This window comes from Pelmatolapia mariae, linkage group LG10_11 (assembly GCF_036321145.2).
Source record: "Pelmatolapia mariae isolate MD_Pm_ZW linkage group LG10_11, Pm_UMD_F_2, whole genome shotgun sequence".
Lineage (NCBI taxonomy): Eukaryota > Metazoa > Chordata > Actinopteri > Cichliformes > Cichlidae > Pelmatolapia > Pelmatolapia mariae.
In genome coordinates this window covers 27,746,706-27,771,975 of record NC_086236.1, presented here as the reverse complement: position 1 = coordinate 27,771,975, position 25,270 = coordinate 27,746,706, and the positions used below count along the sequence as shown (strand labels likewise).

Genomic DNA, 25,270 nt, shown 5'->3' with positions numbered 1-25,270 from the left:
ATAGCTGCCCTCGGTTGTAGCTACGCGTCAGCGACCACCAAACAACTCAGTTATTTTTTCCACATCGACCAGCATCTGGACAATCCACCGCCTTTCACTGTTTGTACCGTTACTAAAAAAAAACCCTCATCGGCTCATAAAAACGAAAAATAAGTCCAGCTATGACCCTGAGTCAAAAAGACAGCCAGTTAGCTAGCTAGCTGTCTAGCTCTTTGCAGGCACCGAAACCATCAGAGCTAATATGGGATGTCTTGGTAACACGAGCACATATTTGAAGTTTACATCTGGCCAATCCACCACCTTTCACTGTTTATACCGTTACTAAAATGAATAAATAAATAAATCATTTATTTATTTAAAATAAGTCCAGCTGTGACCACGAGACTTTACGAAGGACCGGGTGTGAAACCAGAGTAAGCCGCTCTCACTGTCATCCAGGCCGGCTGTAGCTTGTTAGCAAAGCCGCGCTAGCCACACTAGCCAGCTAGCCTCAAGCAGAAACGACATCGTCAGAACATTGTCGCTAATATGGGATGTTTTGACAAAATGAGCAGATATTTGAAGTTTACACACCTATATTCTCGCCTGAAAATATCTTAAAAGTTTATTTTGTGACCTAGAAACAGTATTAAGAGGAAAATAAAAACTAAGTGATGGCCGCCATTGTTTGACTCGGCAGAGGCGTGCTATGAATTGTGGGATATTGAGTTTTCCACCAAGCATTACCGTAACTTTTGAATGATTTGCGCAACCTTAAAAATTCCAATGGCTCCTGAAAGCAGCGACGCTGTGCGCACCGTTGATATTGTCATCATTACGGTAATCCAAATAAGGGTAGACAGGCCGTACTACTCCCGGCATACCACTAGAGAGAGCCAACACACCACAAATGAAGTTTGAAATTTGTATCAGTGGGACCAAAAGATGGAGCCAACACACCACAAATGAAGTCTGTTTCTATGGCGCCAAAAGAAGAATCTTTCTAAATTTGCACTAAAATATTAATATTTAAAAAACTATAAAAGTCATAAACACCAAAAGTGTATACCATACTAGTCCAGCTCCAGCCGCACAAAATGATCTAACATATGTAACCCTATTGTCAAAACTGTTTGGCAGAGAAGCGCGGGAAAATTTTCACTAAAATATTAATATTTAAAAAACTATAATAGTCATAAACACCAAAAGTCATAGCACACCATTCCTGATCCAGCCGCACAAAATGAGGTAACATATATGAAGCTTGTCTCAAAACTGCGAGGCGAGATTCGCTGCAAAATTTCAGGCGGAAACTGAAGAATAATAATAACTAGAAAATTTGCATTTCCTGCGAAAATGCTGTGTGGATGCCTTAACACTGAAGCTGTCTGCTGAAAAGCTGAAAACGATGAAAAGTTGCAAAAAGTTGTAAGGTGGTGAAAAAGAAAATGCCACCCTGCGCTGGATTCGAACCGGGCCTCCCTGGTCTTAAGGCGGCTATCCATTTCCCTAAGCCAAAGCCATTCTAACAAAGAAGAGGTGGAGAAATGAGCAGAATCTGCTGAGAATTGTGCTGATAAGAGGTGAAAAGGCTGAAAATGTTTCAGAAAAGAGGTGAATCAGCAGAAATTCTGCAGAAAAGAGGCAAAGAAGCAGATACTTGCGCTGAAAAGAGATGAATCAGCAGAGTTTCTGCTGAAAAGAGGTTTTTTTTCTGAAAACAGCCAAAAAAGCTGGAATTTGTGCTGAAAAGGGGTGAAAAAAATGAAAATTTTGCTGAAAAGGGGTGAAGAAGCTAAAGTATACCAAATCAAAGTATTTGTGCCAAAACCTAGTGTTTCTGGCATATTGTGGTACTACTACATTACAACATGAATGAAGATGAAAGAAACTGGCAACAAATTCCTCCACTACAAACCAGTCTGATACCACTTTTTTGCAGTGTTAACGTTTACTAAGGCACTACCCAAAAGGTGCCACAAGAGGGCACTCCAACACAAGAGATGACCTATGTACAGTGATGCACTTAGTAACAGTCAGCCTCCTACTTTGCCACTACGTAATACAGCGGAAATACAGTAGCAGAAATACAATGTTTTTGCAGAAACACTGTAATTTCACTCAAATACTATGAAATAGCAGTAATACTATGATTTGGCAGAAATACTATGTTTCAGTACAAATACTATGACAAAGCAGAAATACTATGACTTAGAAGTAATACTATAACAAAAGGGATTCCTCAAAATACTATGAAATTGCAGTACTTCTGTGATTTGGCAGAAATACTGTACTTCGTACAAATACAATGCTGTGGTAAAAATACTATATTTTGATTTTAACTCTATGATTTGAAAAAGATGAAAGCATTGAAAAAGGTGAAAAGGCTGAAAATGTTGCAGAAAAGAGATGAATCAGGAGAATTTCTGCAGAAAAGAGGCAAAGAAGCAGAACGTTGCGCTGAAAAGAGGTGAATGAGCAGAATTTCTGCTGAAAAGAGGCAGAATTTCTGCTGAAAAGAGGCAGAAGGTTCTGTATGTAGAAAAAGAAACACGATGAACCATGTGTGAAATAAATAAAGAAATGAAATGAAAGAACAACCTGATTCAGCTCAAATTCACCAATCAGAGTTACTGCCTCTGTCAGCTTCATTAGGCTGGGTACTTGTATGTATTTCGGTCCATATTAGAAAAGCTGCTAAAATGATAAAACTTTGCAGAATTGTAATAAATGATCAATATAAATTACAGGTCTGTGATAGTGTATAAATTTGTAGTGAAAAAACAAATGTTGACTAAGGTGGGATTGAACCGACGACCTTTGAGCTGCAGAGCCGTGTCATTACTGATTGCGCCACCTGGGAAAGGAGCCGGCGGCTGAAAAACATAGGCATGAGCAGTCAGAAAATAGATCGCGGTGAGAGGCGAAAAGCGCCGTTTTTTGGAGTTACAAAACGTCGTGTAACTCAAAAACTAGGAGGACTAGCAGAATAATTCTTGTACTGGGTGAATCAGCGGACTTTGGGGTATGTTGACTGCGATTTTCATAGCTCTTTGTACCTCCGTCGCGGAGATATGACGAGAGAAGAAACGGCTTCATTTTCAGAGTGTGAGAACTGAGAGGAGGACAGATTTCCACCCCTCAAACAAACGTAATTTATGGCTCAACGGTAAGACGAATGTAAAAACTGCTTCCACTGTGAGTGTCAGGAGTGTCTGAAGATATATTGGCACAAGCCTCATGTCCTAACTTTGTTTTGTTAAAGAGATTTGACGATTTGAAAATGCCTCTCATTACAGAATTTCAGCTCTGAATTTCAAAACCTCCACATAGACTTTGAATGGGGATTTGTCACACCTTGTGTCACTTCGAGGCAAATTGCGAAAAAACGGTAAATCTCACAATAAAGATAGTAACATTGTCTGAAAGACAGCAAAAATACCTACGTTTTGATGTATAATTTGTGGATGTTGAGTGGAAATTGAGCGAGTAGCAAGAAGTTGTTCGGACATGAAGAGAAAATTCAGAACAGACCAGCACACACTCTGAGTTAATTGCATAGCAACCATAGCAACGCATGTATTTTCTGAAAAATCACAATTTTGCAACTGAAAACTTAAAGAGAGATAAGATTAAAACGGTAGAAGGTCTGAAAAAGCTGATTCAGACAGGAATAGCCCAATACGTTGAGAACGTTTTAAAGTTTGAATGGAGTTTCTAGGTGAAAGTATGAGGAAGCAGTTAAGTTTCAAAACCAAGCAAGTTTTAGCAGAATTGTGGAAGTTTCCCATTCATTTCAATGGGACAAATTAAAGGAAAAAAGTGTAATATTTTAAAAAGTATAATAGTAATAAACACCAAAAGTCATAGCACACATTAGCAGAAAGAGCAGAACAGTTTAGAGTTTGAACTGAGAAAATCAGCTGAAAACTGAGGGAGTAGTTAAGTGCCAAAAAGTGTACGGAAGCAACTAGAATAATAAAGAACTAGAAAAATCTGCATTTCCTGCGAAAATGCTGTGTGGATGCCTTATCGCTGAAGCTGTCTGCTGAAAAGCTGAAAAAGATGAAAAGTTGCAAAAAGTTGTATGGTGGTGAAAAAAAAAATGTTGCCATGAGCAGGATTTGAACCTGGCCCTCTTGGACTGAAGGCAGCTATTTATCTCACTGAGCCAAACTCATTCTCACAGAGAAGAGGTGGACAGACTGACAATTCTGCTGAAATTAGCAGAGGCTGCTGGGAATTGTGCTGATAAGAGGTGAAAAGGCTGAAAATTTTGCAGAAAAGAGGTGACTCAGCAGAATTTCTGCAGAAAAGAGGGAAAGAAGCAGAATGTTGCGCTGAAAAGAGGTGAATGAGCAGAATTTCTGCTGAAAAGAGGAAGAAGGTTCTGTATGTAGAAAAAGAAACACTGTTCAACCATGTGTGGAATAAATAATGAAATGAAATGAAAGAACAACCTGGTTCTGCTCAATCTCACCAATCAGAGGTACTGCCTCTGTCTGCTTCATCAGGCTGTGTACTTGTTTCTGCCATGGAGCGTTAACAATTGTGCTGATAAGAGGTGAAAAGGCTGAAAATTTTGCAGAAAAGAGGTGAATCAGCAGAATTTCTGCAGAAAAGAGGCAAAGAAGCAGATACTTGTACTGAAAAGAGATGAATCAGCAGAGTTTCTGCTGAAAAGAGTTTTTTTATGAAGACAGCCAAAAAAGCTGGAATTTGTGCTGAAAAGATGTGAAAAAAATGAAAATATTGCTGAAAAGGGGTGAAAAAGCTAAAGTATACCAAATCAAAGTATTTGTGCCAAAACTTCCATATTGTGGTACTACTACATTACAACATGAATACGGATTAAAGATGAAAGAAACTGGCAACAAATTCCTCCACTACAAACCAGTCTGATGCCACTCCATTGCAGTGTTCACGTTTACTAAGGCACTACCGAAAAGGTGCCACAAGAGGGCATTCCAACACAAGAGATGACCTATGTACAGTGATGCACTTAGTAACAGTCAGCCTCCTACTTTGCCACTACGTAATACAGCGGAAATACAGTAGCAGAAATACAATGTTTTTGCAGAAACACTGTAATTTCACTCAAATACTATGAAATAGCAGTAATACTATGATTTGGCAGAAATACTATGTTTCAGTACAAATACTATGACAAAGCAGAAATATTATGACTTAGAAGTAATACTATAAATAAAGGGATTCCTCAAAATACTATGAAATTGCAGTAATTCTATGATTTGGCAGAAATACTGTACTTCGTACAAATACAATGCTTTGGTAAAAATACTATATTTTGATTTTAACTCTATGATTTGAAAAAGATGAAAGCATTGAAAAAGGTGAAAAGGCTGAAAATTTTGCAGAAAAGAGATGAATCAGCAGAATTTCTGCTGAAAAGTGGCAAAGAAGCAGAACGTTGCGCTGAAAAGAGGTGAATCAGCAGAGTTTCTGCTGAAAAGAGGCAGAATTTCTGCTGAAAAGAGGCAGAAGGTTCTGTATGTAGAAAAAGAAACACGATGAACCATGTGTGAAATAAATAAAGAAATGAAATGAAAGGACAACCTGATTCTGCTCAAATTCACCAATAAGAGCTACTGCCTCTGTCTGCTTCATTAGGCTGTGTACTTGTATGTATTTAGGTCTATATTAGAAAAGCTGCTAAAATTATAAAACTTTGCAGAATTGTGATAAATGATCAATATAAATGACAGGTCTGTGATAGTGTTTAAATTTGTAATGAAAAAAAAATGTTGAAGCAAGGTGGGATTGAACCCACGACCTTTGAGGTGCAGAGCCGTGTCATTACTGATTGCGCCACCTGAGAAGGGGGCGGGCGGCTGAAAGACAGACATTTGGGCAGTCAGAAAATAGATCGGGGTGAGCGGCGAAAAGCGCCGTTTTTTGGAGTTACAAAACGTCGTGTAACTCAAAAACTAGGAGGGCTAGCAGAATAATTCTTGTACTGGGTGAATCAGCGGACTTTGGTGTATTATGACTGCGATTTTCATAGCTCTTTGTACCTCCTTCGCGGAGATATGACGAGAGAAGAAACGGCTTCATTTTCAGAGTGTGAAAACTGAGAGGAGGACAGATTTCCACCCCTCAAACAAACATAATTTATTGCTCAACGGTACGACGAATGTAAAAACTGCTTCCACTGTGAGTGTCAGGAGTGTCTGAAGATATATTGGCACAAGCCTCATGTCCTAACTTTGCTTTGTTAAGGAGATATGGCGATTTGAAAATGCCTCCCGTTACAGAATTTCAGCTCTGAATTTCAAAACCTCCCCATAGAATTTGAATGGGAAGTAACCAGAGCATGTGTCACTTCGAGGCAAATTGCAAAAAAACGGTAAATCTCACAATAAAGATAGTGACATTGTCTGAAAGCCAGCAAAAATACCTACGTTTTGATGTATAATTTGTGGGGGTTGAGTGGATATTGAGCGAGTAGCAAGAAGTTGTTCAGACATGAAGAGAAAATTCAGAACAGACCAGCACACACTCTGAGTTAATTGCATAGCAACCATAGCAACGCATGTATTTTCTGAAAAATCACAATTTTGCAACTGAAAACTTAAAGAGAGATAAGATTAAAATGGTAGAATTTCTGAAAATGCTGAATCACACAGGAATAGCCCAATAATCTGAGAACATTTTAAAGTTTGAATGGAGTTTCTAGGTGAAAGTATGAGGAAGCAGTTAAGTTTCAAAACCAAGCAAGTTTTAGCAGAATTGTGGAAGTTTTCCATTCATTTCAATGGGACAAATTAAAGGAAAAAAGTGTAATATTTTAAAAAGTATAATAGTAATAAACACCAAAAGTCATAGCACACATTAGCAGAAAGAGCAGAACAGTTTAGAGTTTGAAGTGAGAAAATCGGCTGAAAACTGAGGGAGTAGTTAAGTGCCAAAAAGTGTACGGAAGCAACTAGAATAATAAAGAATAAAGAGAAACAGGAACTCAATAGTGTGGATGCCTTTGAAGGCATCCACACAATAAAGAGAAACAGGAACTAGAAAGCGAAAATTTCAGAAGAAATTTTAAGTGTGCCTATGCCGCTGCTAATCAGCACAGACTACGCCCGAGAGGCGTGATTGCAGGTGCCGCTCAGGTGGGTCCACCTCCACTGCAGCGGCACTGCAGACCACGCCCCGCCACACACATCAAACACGTAAAATAAATATTTATGCACTTTTGCATTCACTTTTTGTTTTTTATTATTTTTTACAGTGTTCTGAATGATTAACAATGGTCTACAGCCAATCTTGTGTATTATTATACAAACTTTGGTTGTAAGATGCAGATAACTATTTAATAAAAAGCTAAATATTTTATATGAGAGTAAGAAAGAAAAGTATATCTTTGTGTCCCCCTTTCCCTGTTAATGCCCTACCTGGCCCCCTGGCAAAAGCTTTGCTAGATCCGCCCCTGCACAGTTACCAGCTGTCAGCTACACAAAAACAGGAGCTTGGTGTTTATTTGTCTCTCAGAAACAGTTCATAACTTCCCTTCAACTAATTCATGTCACCTAAAGGGTAAACCTGCTTCTCCATCACCAGTTCAGCTCACATCAAACACGTAAAATAAATATTTATGCACTTTTGCATTCACTTTTTGTTTTTTGTTATTTTTACACAGTGTTCTGAATGATTAACAATGGTCTACAGCCAATCTTGTGTATTATTATACAAACTTTGGTTGTAAGATGCCCTACCTGGCCCCCTGGCAAAAGCTTTGCTAGATCCGCCCCTGCACAGTTACCAGCTGTCAGCTAAATAAAAAAGGAGCTTGGTGTTTATTTCTCTCAGAAACAGTTCATAACTTCCCTTCAACTCATTCATGTCACCTAAAAAAAAGGTAAACCTGTTTCTCCATCACCAGTTCAGCTCTGATGATTCAGTAAGGTCATCTCCTGGTTTCCACCAGCCGCTTCTACAGCTGTGGCTCCAGCAAACATCAGCTGATACTAGAAATTAAAATCAAATGAATTCTAACAACAGCTGATCAAGCTTAAACGTGCTGCTGTTGTTTAGCGCGATAAACAAACAAGAGAGAAAAGCCGATCATTGATCAGTTTCATGACTGAAGTTTGAACAGGCGAGAGAATGACAGGGGAGGCTGTCATAAAGTTCAACATCAGTAACTTAGCGCGCACACAGCTGTATAGAAACTCCGTCGTGCTAGCTAGCACGCAGTACGAGTTATTATAACTGATTGTAAAAAGTCAGCACAACGAAAATAAACTACACCTAAACTCGGTTTATATCTGACCCAAATAGAGTGCAGTTCATAACTTCTTACCTGAAATTCAGTTCACCTCACGCTCCAACCGGCAGCCGCCTGCTTCTCCTGCCTTCGGTTTCCCTGATCCACGATCTACCACCGGTCGATCGGCGGTCGCCTCGTCTCGTTCCCCGCATGTCTTTGTAACACACACCGGTGGATAGCTGCCCTCGGTTGTAGCTCCGCGTCAGCGACTACCAAACAACTCAGTTATTTTTTCCACATCGACCAGCATCTGGACAATCCACCGCCTTTCACTGTTTGTACCGTTACTAAAATGAATAAATAAATAAGTCATCAGTCCATATAAACGAAAAATAAGTCCAGCTGTGACCACGAGATATTGCGAAGGACCGGGGGTGAAACGATAGTAAGCCGCCCTCACTGTCATCCAGGCCGGCTGTAGCTTGTTAGCAAAGCCGCGCTAGCTAGCTAGCCAGCTAGCCTCAGGCAGAAACGACATCGTCAGAACACGGTTGCTAATATGTTTTGACAAAACGAGCAGATATTTGAAGTTTACACACCTATATTCTCGCCTGAAAATATCTTAAAAGTTTATTTTGTGACCTAGAAACAGTATTAAGAGGAAAATAAAAACTAAGTGATGGCCGCCATTGTTTGACTCGGCAGAGGCGTGCTATGAATTGTGGGATATTGAGTTTTCCACCAAGCATTACCGTAACTTTTGAATGATTTGCGCAACCTTAAAAATTCCAATGGCTCCTGAAAGCAGCGACGCTGTGCGCACCGTTGATATTGTCATCATTACGGTAATCCAAATAAGGGTAGACAGGCCGTACTACTCCCGGCAGACCACTAGAGAGAGCCAACACACCACAAATGAAGTTTGAAATTTGTATCAGTGGAACCAAAAGATGGAGCCAACACACCACAAATGAAGTCTGTTTCTATGGCGCCAAAAGAAGAATCTTTCTAAATTTGCACTAAAATATTAATATTTAAAAAACTATAAAAGTCATAAACACCAAAAGTGTATACCATACTAGTCCAGCTCCAGCCGCACAAAATGATCTAACATATGTAACCCTATTGTCAAAACTGTTTGGCAGAGAAGCGCGGGAAAATTTTCACTAAAATATTAATATTTAAAAAACTATAATAGTCATAAACACCAAGTCATAGCACACCATTCCTGATCCAGCCGCACAAAATGAGGTAACATATATGAAGCTTGTCTCAAAACTGCGAGGCGAGATTCACTGCAAAATTTCAGGCGGAAACTGAAGAATAATAATAATAATAACTAGAAAGCGAAAATTTCAGAAGAAATTTTAAGTGTGCCTATGCCGCTGCTAATCAGTGTAGTTTGCCTTTAATGTGGTTCAATTAGTGCCGGTTGCCATTTATAACACTAGAGGGAGCAAGATGCAACATGAGCATAGTTTGCTATTTATACCACAAGAAGGAGGGGAATTTATTATTGTGCTATGTACTGTACAATATAAAGCGCCTTGAGGCGACTTTTCTTGTGATTTGGCGCTATATAAAGAAAATTGAATTGAAATGGAATACAGCTGATTTTCAAGCAAAGTAAGCTGTATTGTGATCTGTTATATGCGGCATACAGAGATGAGAGAAAGATGCTCCAGTTACATGATTACAAAATAAGTTAATAGATATAAAAGAAATAAAATAAATTATGCTTTAGTGTCAGGTGTTCAAGAGAAGTTACAATTTAGATTTTACAGTTTTCAGTCATTTAAAGTGGTAGAAAAAAGATGTCCATTAAGCGGTATTCAATTTGTATTTCAAAGGTATTTTAATGTGAAAGGGGAAAATACCATATGCAAATTATGAAATTTCCCCTTGTGGGACTAATAAATGTATCATGTTATTCAAACAATATTTTGTACAGATACCATTTACAATAATCTATGACATTTAAACATGATATTTAGATTGTGGTAAATAGCAAAGCAATATAAAATAAAAAAGGAAAAGGAAACCATTCAAGTAACTTTATATTATGAACTGAAGAGTAAGGCAAAAGTATAAATGAAAAGCATACAAGCATTAATGTATATAGATAAACCCAACAATCATATGACCCCCTATGAGCAAGCACTTTGGCGACAGTGGGAAGGAAAAACTCCCTTTTGACAGGAAGAAACCTCCGGCAGAACCAGGCTCAGGGAGGGGCGGCCATCTGCCGCGACCGGTTGGGGTGAGATGTAAACCAATCCAAAACTGTCCACAGAGCTACAGGGGGCACACTGGGATCGCAACAGCAGCCATAGAGGGAAACAGATTAGGATGTTCTTCCCAGTACTGAAGTGGGTCAGCTTTTCTTATGTGTGCGTTTTTCTCTGAGAGGTAGGTCTCCACTTTAGTTTGTGTTGATGAGGCACTCACGGATACTTCTGGATAAGGGTCATTTGGAAGCAAGTGGTTGGCTGACTTTGCGAAAACAGCTAGAAACAGATAAAAGGAAAACACAATTTAAAACAATAAAACAAGAGACATCACAAAGCGCAGCTCTTCAGTTAGCGAAATGGCAAGTAATGAAGTTCTAAAAAATAATTGGAAAAACAAATCTAACTTTAGAACTAAATGACCCAAAACTATATTAAAAATGAAGTAAAAAAAGAAATTGGCTTAATACTGGTGTCTTTGGATGGGGTAAGTTGCTATGTGAGGTAAAAACCACACCTGGCTGTAATTTGGTGGCCTGTATACAGTTCCAATCCAAGCATGTAGTTGGTTTAAATGGGTTTCATACTGGTGTCTTTTGATCACTTGACTGTATATATAAACCTGTTGAACAAAAGGTGCATTTTAATTTCACTATACCTGCCCATCCTTGTAGCCGGTCTCTACTAGCGTGGCACAGTTTCAAGATCAGTGTAGGGCTTCTCCACTGCCTTCACTGGACAGAACACATCTGAGGAGTTATGAATGGATGGATGACTTAATGATTGGATGAGATTATAGTTTGTTTCAAACAATATCAATAAATGTTAGAATATAAAGCAAGAAACAAAAAAATACAAATGACCTGTTATGGCAGGGATCCCATCAGGTGCAGTTGCAGTCTTTCTGTTCACGTTTCTGGTCAGCTCTTCAATGGATGAGAGCACATCAGCAGTCTTATCTATCAGTTCCCACTGGTGAGCTGTCCTTGTTGGTGGTAGAGTGTGTTCAGAAAAACTCCCTTTTAACAGGAAGAAACCTCCAGCAGAACCAGGCTTAGAGAGGTGCAGCCATCTGCTGTGAGCGGTTGGGTGAGATGTAAACCAATCCAAAACTGTCCACAGAGCTACAGGGGGCACACTGGGATCGCAACAGCAGCCATAGAGGGAAACAGATTAGGATGTTCTTCCCAGTACTGAAGTGGGTCAGCTTTTCTTATGTGTGCGTTTTTCTCTGAGAGGTAGGTCTCCACTTTAGTTTGTGTTGATGAGGCACTCACGGATACTTCTGGATAAGGGTCATTTGGAAGCAAGTGGTTGGCTGACTTTGCGAAAACAGCTAGAAACAGATAAAAGGAAAACACAATTTAAAACAATAAAACAAGAGACATCACAAAGCGCAGCTCTTCAGTTAGCGAAATGGCAAGTAATGAAGTTCTAAAAAATAATTGGAAAAACAAATCTAACTTTAGAACTAAATGACCCAAAACTATATTAAAAATGAAGTAAAAAAAGAAATTGGCTTAATACTGGTGTCTTTGGATGGTGCATTTTAATTTCACTATACCTGCCCATCCTTGTAGCCGGTCTCTACTAGCGTGGCACAGTTTCAAGATCAGTGTAGGGCTTCTCCACTGCCTTCACTGGACAGAACACATCTGAGGAGTTATGAATGAATGGATGACTTAATGAATGGATGAGATTATAGTTTGTTTCAAACAATATCAATAAATGTTACTTTATATTGTAAGAAACAAAAATACAATTACCTGTTATGGCAGGGATCCCATCAGGTGCAGTTGCAGTCTCTCTGTTCACGTTTCTGGTCAGCTCTTCAATGGATGAGAGCAGTCTTATGTATCAGCTCCCACTGGTGAGCTGTCAGTGTTGCTGGTAGAGTGTGCTCAGTTGCAAAGACACTAAGATCACTTGGTCAGTCCATATCCCTCACAACCTTGCAGTCATTTTGTGTTAGTGAATTACACAATAAATGGGGTTGTGATAACTGTGATATGTATTCAGAACACCTGATTGGAGGCAGGCGTATGGCTGTGATATGTAAAGGTGATCAATCAATGTGTGTTTTTCGGTAGTTGCAGCAGTAATAAGTTGTGCATATCCTCTTGACTGAAACAGTTCTTGGATGGTTTTTTTTCCTGTGCTCATAAGGTCCTCATTGAAATCTCCACAAACAATAATTGGCTGGCAATTCATCATTTCCAATGAGTCCAAAAGATACTGCATTTGTGGTAAAAACCTCATGTGGCTGTAATTTGGTGGCCTGTATACAGTTGCTATCAAAGCTGTGACTGGCGATTCAACCTTGATAACAACAAATTCAAGGTCAGTCACATTTTGCAGGTATTTTCGAGACTCTGCAATAAGAACTGTTTTGTAGTACATTGCAACTCCACCGCCATTTACCTTTGCCATGTCTGTATGGTTTGTGTAAGAGACGTGTCTGTTGCGTGTGGCCATGTTGTACTGTTCCAGCTGGAAACGGGGAGAAACTGATGATCCAGACAAGTGAGTTTCTGTTATGCATAAAACATCAGCAAGGCTGAGTTCATGGTGGCATCTCATGTCCTCCATGTGAGTTGGGAGACCTTGTGCATTGTGATGGATAATTGTCAACGTGGGAACTGTGGGAACAACTGATTTTAAGAATTGCAACAGTGGTCTTGCATTCTCAAATGATGCATGTCTCATATTTTTGAGTGCATCTGTGATGGCAGGATCAGCATAGATTTTCCTTTCATCAAAGTCTGTGATGTACAGTCCTTTAAGTGAGGTTGTGCGGCTGAGTGCAACATAGGCCATTCCAGGCTCAAAAACACGCTTCAAACATACTACTGCTGACTCCATTGTCATGCCTTGTACTTTGTGAGCTGTACATGCAAAGGCCAACTTCATTGGAAATTGCCTGCGAAGAACTCCTTTTTTACTTGTAGATTCTTCACATTTCTCAATATATACGAGGTTGTCTGTGGATCCTTGTATTTTTCTGCGAAATTTTTGCCCAGAATTTTGATTGTCCAGCGTAAGTCCAATGAGATTCACAGTTTTTGGTCCATCCTGTGTGGTTGTCACAATGTTCGTGATTGTTCCAAATGTCCCATTAACAACACCATCTTCAACATCCAAGTTTCTAATAATCATAACACGCACTCCAGGCGCAGTTTGTATGTTATCAGGTAAATCTCTTTTGTTGCCTTTCATCATATCTGCCAGGAGGACCATCTCACCCGTTCGTGGGTCTTTTCTGTAGTCTTCGGCCTGAATATTTATGATATCAGAATGAAGAGCAGTTACAGTTGCTGAATTGTGTTTGTCGACCTCCTTGTTTGTAGCATAAATGTGTAATACATTAGATGGACAGTCTTTTATGTCATGGATAGCCTGTGTGAGCAAGGCTTTATCATTGGCTTCAAGAGAATCTGTTTTTTGCTTCACTCTTATCCTGTTCAGAACTTCAGCAAAAGAATGATCATCTTTCTGTCGCATGATTTCTGTCAGGTTGACCATGTGGAAATAGTCTTTCCAGAGATCAAGGACATTGTCCTCGTACACACAGAGTGGTTTGGCCTTTCCAAGGGGTGGCAGCTGGTAAAAGTCTCCTACTGCAAGGATAGACATCCCACCAAAAGGCTTCTTGTTTCCTTTGATCTGCTGAAGTCTCCAGTGGATGTAGGCAAAAAGGTCTTTAGAAACCATAGATATCTCATCAATGACCAGAATCTCTGCATTTGAAAGTGAAGCTCTCACTTCATCCAGTGCATTCCCCAGTCCCTGATACGGCGGTTTTAAAGATTTTGGCAGTTTTAGCAGAGAGTGCAGTGTTTTCCCGGATATGTTAAAAGCTGCAGTGCCAGTAAATGCAGTCAGCAGTACTGCAGGGTAGGACATGTCTGCTTGGTCACGGAATCTGGGGAGTTGGTGCAAAATCTTTGTTGCCTCCTCATATATGCACTTGATAACATGTGATTTTCCACAGCCAGCTCCTCCAGAGACAAAATAAAAGAACTGCTCAGGACAGTGACTCCACACAAGTTTGAAACACCACTCACGCACTGCGTAGAATATGGATGCTTGGGTTTCATTCAGACTTTGGTACATTTTTCTGACAAAGTCTGGGCTCAGCTTTGGTGCTATGATTGCTGGCATGGCTCCACTGCTGCTACCACTGACTTGGTAGTCTGGAACAATGTCCATTTCATTTTCGTCAGTGTCATGTCTGGATTGTCGTTGGGCCACACACTCTAAACGATCGACTTCAACCTCAGGTGCAAAGGTGTTCCATGCATTGATAAGTGGGCCTTGTTGCTCAATCTGTTCCAGTGCCCTTTCCATTGTTTTGCCATGGCTTTCATAACGCTTTTTGTTAAAGGTAACAATTGGCCGTACTGCAAAACCATGTTTTCATCCACTTTTGTAGAACTGTTCGGGTGTGGCGTGTTCTGTGTTTTTAAGGTCATCATTTGATCGATGTGGAAAATAAAGTTTTAGTAGTCTGCTATAAAACTTTTCTGGTTGTTTCTTTTCTGAGAAGCGAGGATATCTGATTATTGCAGGTTTCCCTCTTGTTCTCTTTTGAATATAGCCCATGTTATTCAAAAGAAGGATGGCATTTTTTGACTCTCTTTGACGGCTGTAGAGAATCCTGTACTCTGAAGCAAATTCAGCCAAACACATTCTTTCGAACTCAGGTGTTCTGGGTCTGTTTGCATATTTTTCTGGCAATCCAGACATCCACACATTTTCATCATCTGGTGCCATGCTTTGCAACCTGCTCATCGGGAGACTCATTTTCAGGGCATCATCATCAGTCTGTATGAACACCACACTGCGTGAACACTTTTTTAGTGGCAGGCTGCACGTCCTTGCCACGGATTCCTGGGCACTGACTTCTCTGTGTTTAGCATATGCCTGCATTATCTGTTTCATTTCATCTCTTTCATTGACATTGGACTTTTTTACCTCCTGGATGACTCCATTAAGAAATTGTGTCATCTCAAATTCGGGTTTAGAGACGTAAGACATCATGTACATCAGGCAGCTGTAGTCATCAATGACATATTGGATGTCCATGTTGGCATTCCAGGCCCTCAGCAGATCTGCATTGTATGCATTCACCCAGCAGTCATTAGGTTCACGCTTTAAGAGGATGACATGGCCATTGCTTAAATTGAAGACACAATCCAAGTATTGTTCATAAGTTAATTTGCATTTGTGAAGCAGCTCAGACAAGTCTTCAAACGAGGAACTTGGGTCACAGAGCAAATCTCTCAATGGCTGGAGTTTTTCTTTGGCCTCTTTCTGTTTTTTTGCGAGAGCCATTCGTCTGTTTTTTTGCTTTTGTTTTTCATTTGTGCCTTTCTCCTTACTTGTGCTATGCCGCTTATCATTGTGATCGTCGTCATCATCTGGGCTTGGGAAAGTGATCATTGTGTGGTCTACGGGTAGTTTGGGGAACCCAAACCTACATGACACATTACCTTTTTTACAGGATCTGGAGTGATTTCTGCTGTGGACTTGAACCTCAGACACAATTTTGTGAAGTTCAGGATCGGCTTTTTGGTCAGGCATCTTACATGTTATGTACTTGTCAATAAATTTGTACACGTGGTCTTCAAGGTCGCTTCCAAATTTAGGTGCATCTTTGACCCAAACCAGTAAATGGATATGAGGGCTACCTCTGGCCTGAAACTCCACTCGATAAAAGTAATCTTCTACTTCACCGATGGGCTGTGCTGGGGACAGGATCAGTGTTGTCATTAGTGCATCGACTCTTTTTTCAAACAATCGCATCACAGTCACAGGGTTGCTTCGGAGAATTTCACACTTTGTGTTCCAGTCAAGTTGTGAAAAATCCACTTGTTCACCTTGTTGAGTTTTTATGACCTCAACAACTTCAGGCCATCTCATTTCAGCAGCTGAAAATGTCAGGAAAAAAGTTGGCTTTCCTAACTGTCTGACCATAGCATGCAGATCTTTCAGTGCCTTTTCCCAATAGGCTGGAGTACCTCTCAGAGGTTTCATGAAGCGTGTTGCATCTTTGTTATTTATCAGTCTCTCCACTTCGTCTTTATTTTGAAGCATTCTGTTACAAATTCTACGTCCATCCTTTGTGATTGCCTTACCTTTGCGCAATTGGATGGACATGCTGTTTGTAGCCATGTGTGTTTCTGTTACAAACTGTGCAAAGAATAGGTAGCTTTGGTCAGTTGCAAAGCGTGTATCTGCAGAGAACAGCCGTGTATTAAAATACATGCTTGGGGACAATTTGACTTGTCTGGCTTCATCTAATGTGTTCTGTCCAGTTGGGAACTGCACAGGAAAGGCCATGGCTTCAAGTTTAGGAATAGAGAAGAAGCCAACAGGTCTATTTCCTTGGGCGGGTGCAATGCTAAATATTCCTTCACCATATGATAAAATGTCCTGTGCTATATCTGGTGGTTGCATACAGGTGTCTAGAACAAGACCAGGGCGAAGTTCTTCCTTTTCTTTCTCCGTATCTTGTAAGGGCTCTCCATTTGACTGTTCAGGCTCCAATAGTTCGCTTACATCATGACATGGCTCAAGTATTCCAGCTGTTGTATCCTCAGTGGTTCTTCTTTCTGGTACAATTTGGTTGTCGAAGTTTCTGGGCAGTGCATCTTGAATATCTGCATGAGCAGTGTTATGTTCCCTCTCGATTATCTGATTATTTGTGGGATCAGCAAAAGTTGCGTCATCATCAATAGATACATCTTTGTATTCTGAATGCATCTCTTTTAGCTTTGATAAGCCTGCTAACACATTCTTCATGTTCACAGTGTAGAAGTGTTGGTATCCTTTGAATCTGATGTGTCTTTTCAGTTGTACCTGCAGGAGCTGGGCTTCATTGCTAGGTCTGGGAAGACAGTTTACTGTGGTTTCCACGTCCGACGGTACACAAACAACAGCCCCACGTACGGCTCTTTGCTGTCCTTTTGGTAATGCAATGATTTTGGCAAACGGGAGAATTTTAGCAATCAGTTGTCGTTCTAGTACATTTAATTGACCCAGTTCAATTGGAATGGGTGCTAGTGCTAAATTGTTTGCCACTGCGATGGAAGAGATCTTTCCTCGTTGTAGGTGGCTGTCACAGTTGTAGCAAATCCACTCTTGCATTCTTTGTTTTGGAAAGGTACAATTAGCTGTACATTCACTATCACAAACATGGACAAATTTTCCTGTCAAGCAGGTGTCAACAATGTGAGTATTTTTAACATACTTTGATCTTTTGCAGTGTTTTACTTGATTAGGAAACAGAGTTCTGTGGCACACTGTACAGACATGGGTGGGTCCTAACTTAATTGTTTCACGGAAAGCTAATGTGGCTGCTTGCATCACACTGTTCACTTCAAGCTGGGGCTGTGCTTCAGACTGTGGACCTTGCTGGAATTGTGTTACTAGTCGTCTGTATTTCATCTTTATTCTCTGTGCACGCAACCTTTTATAAATGGCGAAAGATGCAGTGGTAGCCATTTTGTGTCTCTGGTACTCTGCACAGCGCTGTATATGGTGCAGTCTGAATTGTGAGTCATTATGATACCTGGCATGAATTGATTTTTTTTGTTTGTGCCTGTAGTTTGGATCCGATGCATATTTTGTTCTTATGTATTTTTTCTGTCTGCTTTGAAAGTCAGCATCCGTGTTGTACCTTTGGACCAGATATTGCTTCTGTCTGCTTTGAAAGTCAGCATCCGTGTTGTACCTTTGGACCAGATATTGCTTCTGTCTGCTTTGAAAGTCAGCATCCGTGTTGTACCTTTGGACCAGATATTGCTTCTGTCTGCTTTGAAAGTCAGCATCCGTGTTGTACCTTTGGACCAGATATTGCTTCTGTCTGCTTTGAAAGTCAGCATCCGTGTTGTACCTTTGGACCAGATATTGCTTCTGTCTGCTTTGAAAGTCAGCATCCGTGTTGTACCTTTGGACCAGATATTGCTTCTGTCTGCTTTGAAAGTCAGCATCCGTGTTGTATCTTCGGAACACATATTGTTTCTGTCTGGTTCGAAAGCTGGCATCTGTGGTATATCTTCTGATAATGTAGTCTCTCTTTTTTTGTTGAAAATGAGGATCATTTTGGTATCTCTTCACATTGTGGGCTTTTATCTTCTCTTGAATATGAGGATTTGCATAATAATCTTTGGCTGATAACAGCTTTTGTTTATGGCGATGACAGTTTTGAGCATATTGAGTTTTCACAGCCTGTAATTTTTTCATTCGAAATTCAGGAAAGCAGGCATATCGTTCCTTTTCGTGTCTTTTTTTGTTTATCTTCTTTGCCAAGTCTTCAGATGAAGATTTTTCTTTAGCTTTTACATGCTGCTTGTGACTTTGAGCTTGACGAATAGATTTCCCACGTCGTTGTTTATTTAATCTGCACACATTTCTTGCTTTTTGGGGGGGGTTATCTATGACTTTATCTCTTTCATTATTGAGTTCAAGATTTTCTTGTTGTTCTGTTTGGATGTTGCTTGTTGGATCAACAGATGTTTCAAGTTGATGTTCACAAATTTGATTTGAAGCCATTTTGTCTTGTGGTGGGTTTAAAGCACTTTCTAACATTGTCATGTAGGTTTGGGCTGATTCTAGTTGAGGCACTTGCACAGTGGGATTTGTGATTTGTGGTTCATTTCGTGGTGATGATGTAGCTGTTGCTCCTGGTGTTGCTTGAGTTGACTGTGCAGGCTGTTCGTTGTGAGTGCTGACTCTTTTGAAAGAAACAGGCACAAACTCATATCTTGCATACCTGCCTTGATTTTGAAAAAGATTATGCAGGTGGGTGATCAGGTCATTCACATGAGTGAAAGTGAGCATGACTGCTGTTCCATTTGGCTGGGGTAAACCTGCTGCACTTCTTGAATGTGAATCAAATAATCCATACCTCCCAGATTTGTCACGGAAAACTGCAATGCACTGAGGCGAAACCATGAGCAAAGCATAGTTCACATCTGTTGACAGATATACAAGGCGACTAGCAAGAGGCAACCACCACCCTTTTCTTTGATAGGTTTTGTCTGCTGCTTTCAGGTATCCATACCTTATGTTGTCCATTTTCACACTGTAGACATTTATGTCAGCATGAACTTCTTTGGGCAGGTCCTCCATGGTCAGATGATCTTGTGTATAACGCCTCTCCTGCTGAAGATTTGTTTTAATCCTACAGTAGAGTGCATCTCCCTGTTCAAGCACCTTATCAAGTCGGGCTGTGTTGAACTGGTGTTCCTCATTAAGGTAGGCCAGGAATGTGAGGGCATTACATGTGCACTGATGATTTCGGGAGAATTTTGTGTACCTTTTATCACTTTGACAATGAGTTGCACTGACACACCAGAAGTGCTGAACTGCATTGCTCTGTAGCTCCTCTGTCAGTAGTTCTTCATTTGTGTTGTGGAAAGGCTGATCAAGGAATGGTAAAGGTGACACATGTTATTGTTTAGTATTTAATGATATGCATTTCACGTTGAGTAAAAACATATGTAACTCTTGGTACAATGATGTAAGACATTTTTAAGTGGCAAGAGTTGTATAAATTTAGATTTTCTTGTAAAGTAAAAACATTAACATTTAACTATGGTAAAATAATGAAACAATATTCAGGCAAATGAAGCCAAATTACATCACTCCTCAATCATATTACAGCATAATCTAAAGATACGCAGCATCAGATAAGCCAGAAAGAGACAGGCAGAAAGACAGTGACAGGAACAGTGAGAGAGTGAGAGAGTGGGAGAGAGCAGAGGTGGGAAGTAAAAATGACAAATATTTTAGATATCTGTAATTTGCTTTAGTGCTGTTTTTTTAATGACCTTTTACAAAGGTCATACCTGTACCTTCTGCTCCTCATATTTTCAAAGCAGTTAATTTCTTTCAGTATAACACATTTTAGGTTGCTGCGGGCCTTCAAACATCAACTAAATTGCAGCCTAAATACAAATATATCAAAGGAAATCCTGTTTACGTATTAATCGTAAGAGGATCTCAGATGCTCTTAAATTAGATGTAATTCATTCACTGATTTCAGATTAAACCAGATGGTTCTGTACATGTGCCATAAAAACACGTTTCATAGTTGTGTTACGTTTTGTAAAGAAATGACACAAAATTCAGTTACAGGTTAAATGTGATTGAAACAGAATACACTGACATCCATCTTGAGAAAAAGTGAGTGTCACAAAATCATGTTTGTATTTATTTGCACTGCTTTTCACTGTGGATGTCAATTTATCTGAAGCTTTAAGTATAAAATGGTATAAAAGTTATTTCAGAACAATAGATATAGAAATAGCTAAACAGACAGACAGAAATAGCTGTTGAGATGTCTGCATTTTAGGAGTCTGATGAAAGAAATTGACAAATGTACATGTTTAGTCTAACATTTTAGTATATTTAGTACAAGTTAGCAAGCACACTTAAGGTGAAAGACTAAATATCAATCCCGGTGATTATACAGCAAACATCACATGTATACTAATTGGTTAGAGACATTTGTGGACATACCCTTTTAGGTGGAGAATTTGATGCCGTGTGGAAATCATCGGTTGCCCAGACTCGTTTTGCTGGTGGACGAGTTTCTGAACTCTGATAATACAGTTAATCAAAATTAGAAAACCTACTAACAGATTTGAAATAGAGTGTAACACTGGATACTTTAAAGAAAACATGAAACAGTAGCGGTTACTAAACTTACAAAGCAATAAAAAAAATTCCAGCTGTTTGCATAACTACTAAGAAATTTGAAGGTTAGTGTAACTTTAAACAAAACTAACAGAAGCGAGACAACAAAATTCTTACTGTTTGCATAAGGTTAACATGTAACCATATGTCTTTAACATTTAATGGTAATGTAACTGTCCACTAAATCCTTAATGGAGGAATACCGTTTTAAATTTACCTTGCTGCCTGGAGGACATAAGGAGGTGGGTCTATTCTCCGTTTCCAAGGACAAGCTGGCTGGTGCTGTCTGCTAACCCAGGCAAAAAAAGAATATAATGTTAAGACATTAAGTGACCTGACACTTTAATTTCACTTTACAATGCAATGCATGGCATGAACTGTTATCCCAGTTGGGTAACATTACAAGATAGAAATAGTCAACTGTATGGGTAAGTGTAAACTTTGCTACAATGTCGTAGCTGCACCACGGAGCAACAATGTAAAGTTCACTAAACATACATGTTTTAAAGCCATTATTCAATACATTGTTATTGTTAAATAAATATTGTCAAATACTGGAGATCTAGATTTCAGTGACAATAATTGTGAATATCATTTTTGCCATAATAGAGCAGTCCTATGGGTTGGCATACCTTGTAATTTCTTAATAGAGGAATATTTTTTGATATTTACCTTGGTACCTGGGGAACATAAGGAGGTGGGTCTATCCTGTGTTTCCAAAGATAACCCGGCTGGTGCCGACTGCTAACCCAGGAAAAAGGGTATAGAAGACATTAAGTAACCTGACACATTCATTTCATTTAAATATTCTGTATACCATGCACTGTTATGCGAGTTGTGTGACATAGTGTTCTTAACCGTCTCAAACGTGTTTTGAAAACTGTTCAACTGTCTGTGATCACTACCATATCCTCATTACCTGGTCAGATGGAAAACTATTGACTGCCTCATCTTGGTTGTGGCCAGTGAGCATTGGGACAGCAGGATCGACCAGGTCAAATGGTTTCCAGCGCTTCTTTTGTGCCTGGGATCTTTTATTTTTTCTCGGCATCTGGTAGAATGTCAGCATAAAAACAGAGTATTAATTATTGGCATTTCAAGCAATTTGTTATTTTAACCCTCTGATACATTGACAGACAAGATGACTACAAGAACAAAAAAAATCTCTCTTTTGTTTAAATATACATATTGATAGTGTCACTACCCGGTCTTAAGGCTTTGTTAAGTAAAGTTCCATAACAGTTTGTATATTGTAATTGAGAAAGTGATTACCTTGAAAGTTGGGAGGCAGATTTGTTGACCACGACAGTTACTTCGTTTTGGTGTACAGTAATTGGGAAAGTAATTACCTTGCAAAGTTGAGAGGCAGTGTTGTTGCTGAGACGCTGGTCGAATGCCAGCAGCAAGCAAACCCAGATGTTCACAGCTCACAGTTACCACCTCAAACTTTTCAAACAAATCTTACAAGAACATTTGGCAAAGTGATTGGCTTGCAAACCTAGGAGACAGTCTTGTTGCCCACAACAGTTTTGTTATAGAGTATTTGGAAAATTGGGTACCTTGCAAGCCTGACAGGCAGTCTCGTTGCTGGGAGGCGGTCTTGTTGCTGAGGCTCTGGCAGAATGCCAGCTCCTGCTTTAACACCTTAAACTTTGCAAACAAATCTCACAGAACAGTTAGCAAACTGATTGGCTTGTAACGCTGAAATGTAGCCTTGTACTGTCTGGCTTAAATTTCCTACTGAGAGACAAAGAGGAACTTTACTGTTTGGAAGGGAGTAAAAACACTGTACCATCTAATCTTAAAAGTTTTAATTACAAACAACAGCTCTATTTTCTAGATATCACCTGAACACACACAGAAAATATAAGGGGGACACTTACCTTGGCAGAAGCAAGAGTTGAGGTATTAAAGACTGCTGTAGTTAACGCCTTATGAAGACAGAAAAAGAGAGGAGTGAAACGCGGGTACAACGAAGCTATTGATTCGGACGCGACAGTCGCCTCTTAAAAGTTTTAATTACAAACGATACCGCTGGAATAAAGTCGAAAGCTGTGTCCCAAAACGTCGGCTGCATCCTCCGGAGGCCGCATTTGAAGGCCGATTACGTCACAGCCAGGCGACGAAGGCTGTCGAAGGACCGGCCCCACGTAGACCGCGAAGGCCGAGTCCTCCGAAGGATGCAGCCGACGTTTTGGCTAGCTAGCTTTAGCAGAGTATACACGAAATACACCAGCGATAGACAGAGCTCGCCCAGATACACATGAAAAAATCTCTTTCAAACCTACATTTCAAAGCAGAGGGACGCAGATACGCTTAAAGTAGCCAATTAGCGTCTAACCACAGTCATTTTGTACATATTACCGTCAAAACATCGAAAATTCCTTTCAAAGTCAATGTCAAACGAGGGCCAAAGGGGCTTAGCTATGCTCAAATCCGCTAGCTAGCTTTAGCAGAGTGTCGAAATCCAGACAATGAGCTCACCCACAAACACACGGAAAAATCTCTTTCAAACCTACATTTCAAAGCAGAGGGACGCAGATACGCTTAACCACAGTCATTTTGTACATATTACCGTCAAAACATCGAAAATTACTTTCAAAGTCAATGTCAAACGAGGGCCAAAGAGGCTTAGCTATGCTCAAATCCGCTAGCTAGCTTTAGCAGAGTGTCGAAATCCAGACAATGAGCTCACCCACAAACACACGGAAAAATCTCTTTCAAACCTACATTTCAAAGCAGAGGGACGCAGATACGCTTAAAGTAGCTGATTAGCGTCTAACCACAGTCATTTTGTACATATTACCGTCAAAACATCGAAAATTCCTTTCAAAGTCAATGTCAAACGAGGGCCAAAGGGGCTTAGCTATGCTCAAATCCGCTAGCTAGCTTTAGCAGAGTGTCGAAATCCAGACAAAGAGCTCACCCACAAACACACGGAAAAATCTCTTTCAAACCTACATTTCAAAGCAGAGGGACGCAGATACGCTTAACCACAGTCATTTTGTACATATTACCGTCAAAACATCGAAAATTCCTTTCAAAGTCAATGTCAAACGAGGGCCAAAGAGGCTTAGCTATGCTCAAATCCGCTAGCTAGCTTTAGCAGAGTGTCGAAATCCAGACAATGAGCTCACCCACAAACACACGGAAAAATCTCTTTCAAACCTACATTTCAAAGCAGAGGGACGCAGATACGCTTAAAGTAGCTGATTAGCGTCTAACCACAGTCATTTTGTACATATTACCGTCAAAACAGCGAAAATTCCTTTCAAAGTCAATGTCAAACGAGGGCCAAAGAGGCTTAGCTATGCTCAATATCCGCTAGCTAGCTTTAGCAGAGTGTCGAAATCCAGACAAAGAGCTCACCCACAAACACACGGAAAAATCTCTTTCAAACCTACATTGCAAAGCAGAGGGACGCAGATACGCTTAACCACAGTCATTTTGTACATATTACCGTCAAAACATCGAAAATTCCTTTCAAAGTCAATGTCAAACGAGGGCCAAAGAGGCTTAGCTATGCTCAAATCCGCTAGCTAGCTTTAGCAGAGTGTCGAAATCCAGACAATGAGCTCACCCACAAACACACGGAAAAATCTCTTTCAAACCTACATTTCAAAGCAGAGGGACGCAGATACGCTTAAAGTAGCTGATTAGCGTCTAACCACAGTCATTTTGTACATATTACCGTCAAAACATCGAAAATTCCTTTCAAAGTCAATGTCAAACGAGGGCCAAAGAGGCTTAGCTATGCTCAATATCCGCTAGCTAGCTTTAGCAGAGTGTCGAAATCCAGACAAAGAGCTCACCTACAAACACACGGAAAAATCTCTTTCAAACCTACATTTCAAAGCAGAGGGACGCAGATACGCTTAAAGTAGCTGATTAGCGTCTAACCACAGTCATTTTGTACATATTACCGTCAAAACAGCGAAAATTCCTTTCAAAGTCAATGTCAAACGAGGGCCAAAGAGGCTTAGCTATGCTCAATATCCGCTAGCTAGCTTTAGCAGAGTGTCGAAATCCAGACAAAGAGCTCACCCACAAACACACGGAAAAATCTCTTTCAAACCTACATTGCAAAGCAGAGGGACGCAGATACGCTTAACCACAGTCATTTTGTACATAT

At 40.0% G+C, this 25,270-nt stretch overlaps 2 long non-coding RNA genes and 1 pseudogene across 2 annotated transcripts; 1 reads left to right on the top strand and 2 right to left on the bottom strand.

Annotated features, from left to right (window-relative positions):
* Window positions 1–25,270, top strand: part of LOC134636432 (peripheral-type benzodiazepine receptor-associated protein 1-like) — a 127,144-nt pseudogene that overhangs the window by 47,029 nt on the left and 54,845 nt on the right.
* LOC135933661 (uncharacterized) lies at window positions 10,287–12,569 on the bottom strand. The gene is made up of 5 exons (XR_010573870.1): window positions 12,201–12,569; window positions 11,999–12,089; window positions 11,298–11,770; window positions 11,093–11,183; window positions 10,287–10,713 (listed from the first exon to the last, which is right to left on the bottom strand). It is a non-coding gene; the product is annotated as an uncharacterized LOC135933661 (long non-coding RNA).
* Window positions 19,537–21,879, bottom strand: LOC135933613 (uncharacterized). The gene is made up of 4 exons (XR_010573849.1): window positions 21,811–21,879; window positions 21,356–21,427; window positions 20,962–21,042; window positions 19,537–19,860 (listed from the first exon to the last, which is right to left on the bottom strand). It is a non-coding gene; the product is annotated as an uncharacterized LOC135933613 (long non-coding RNA).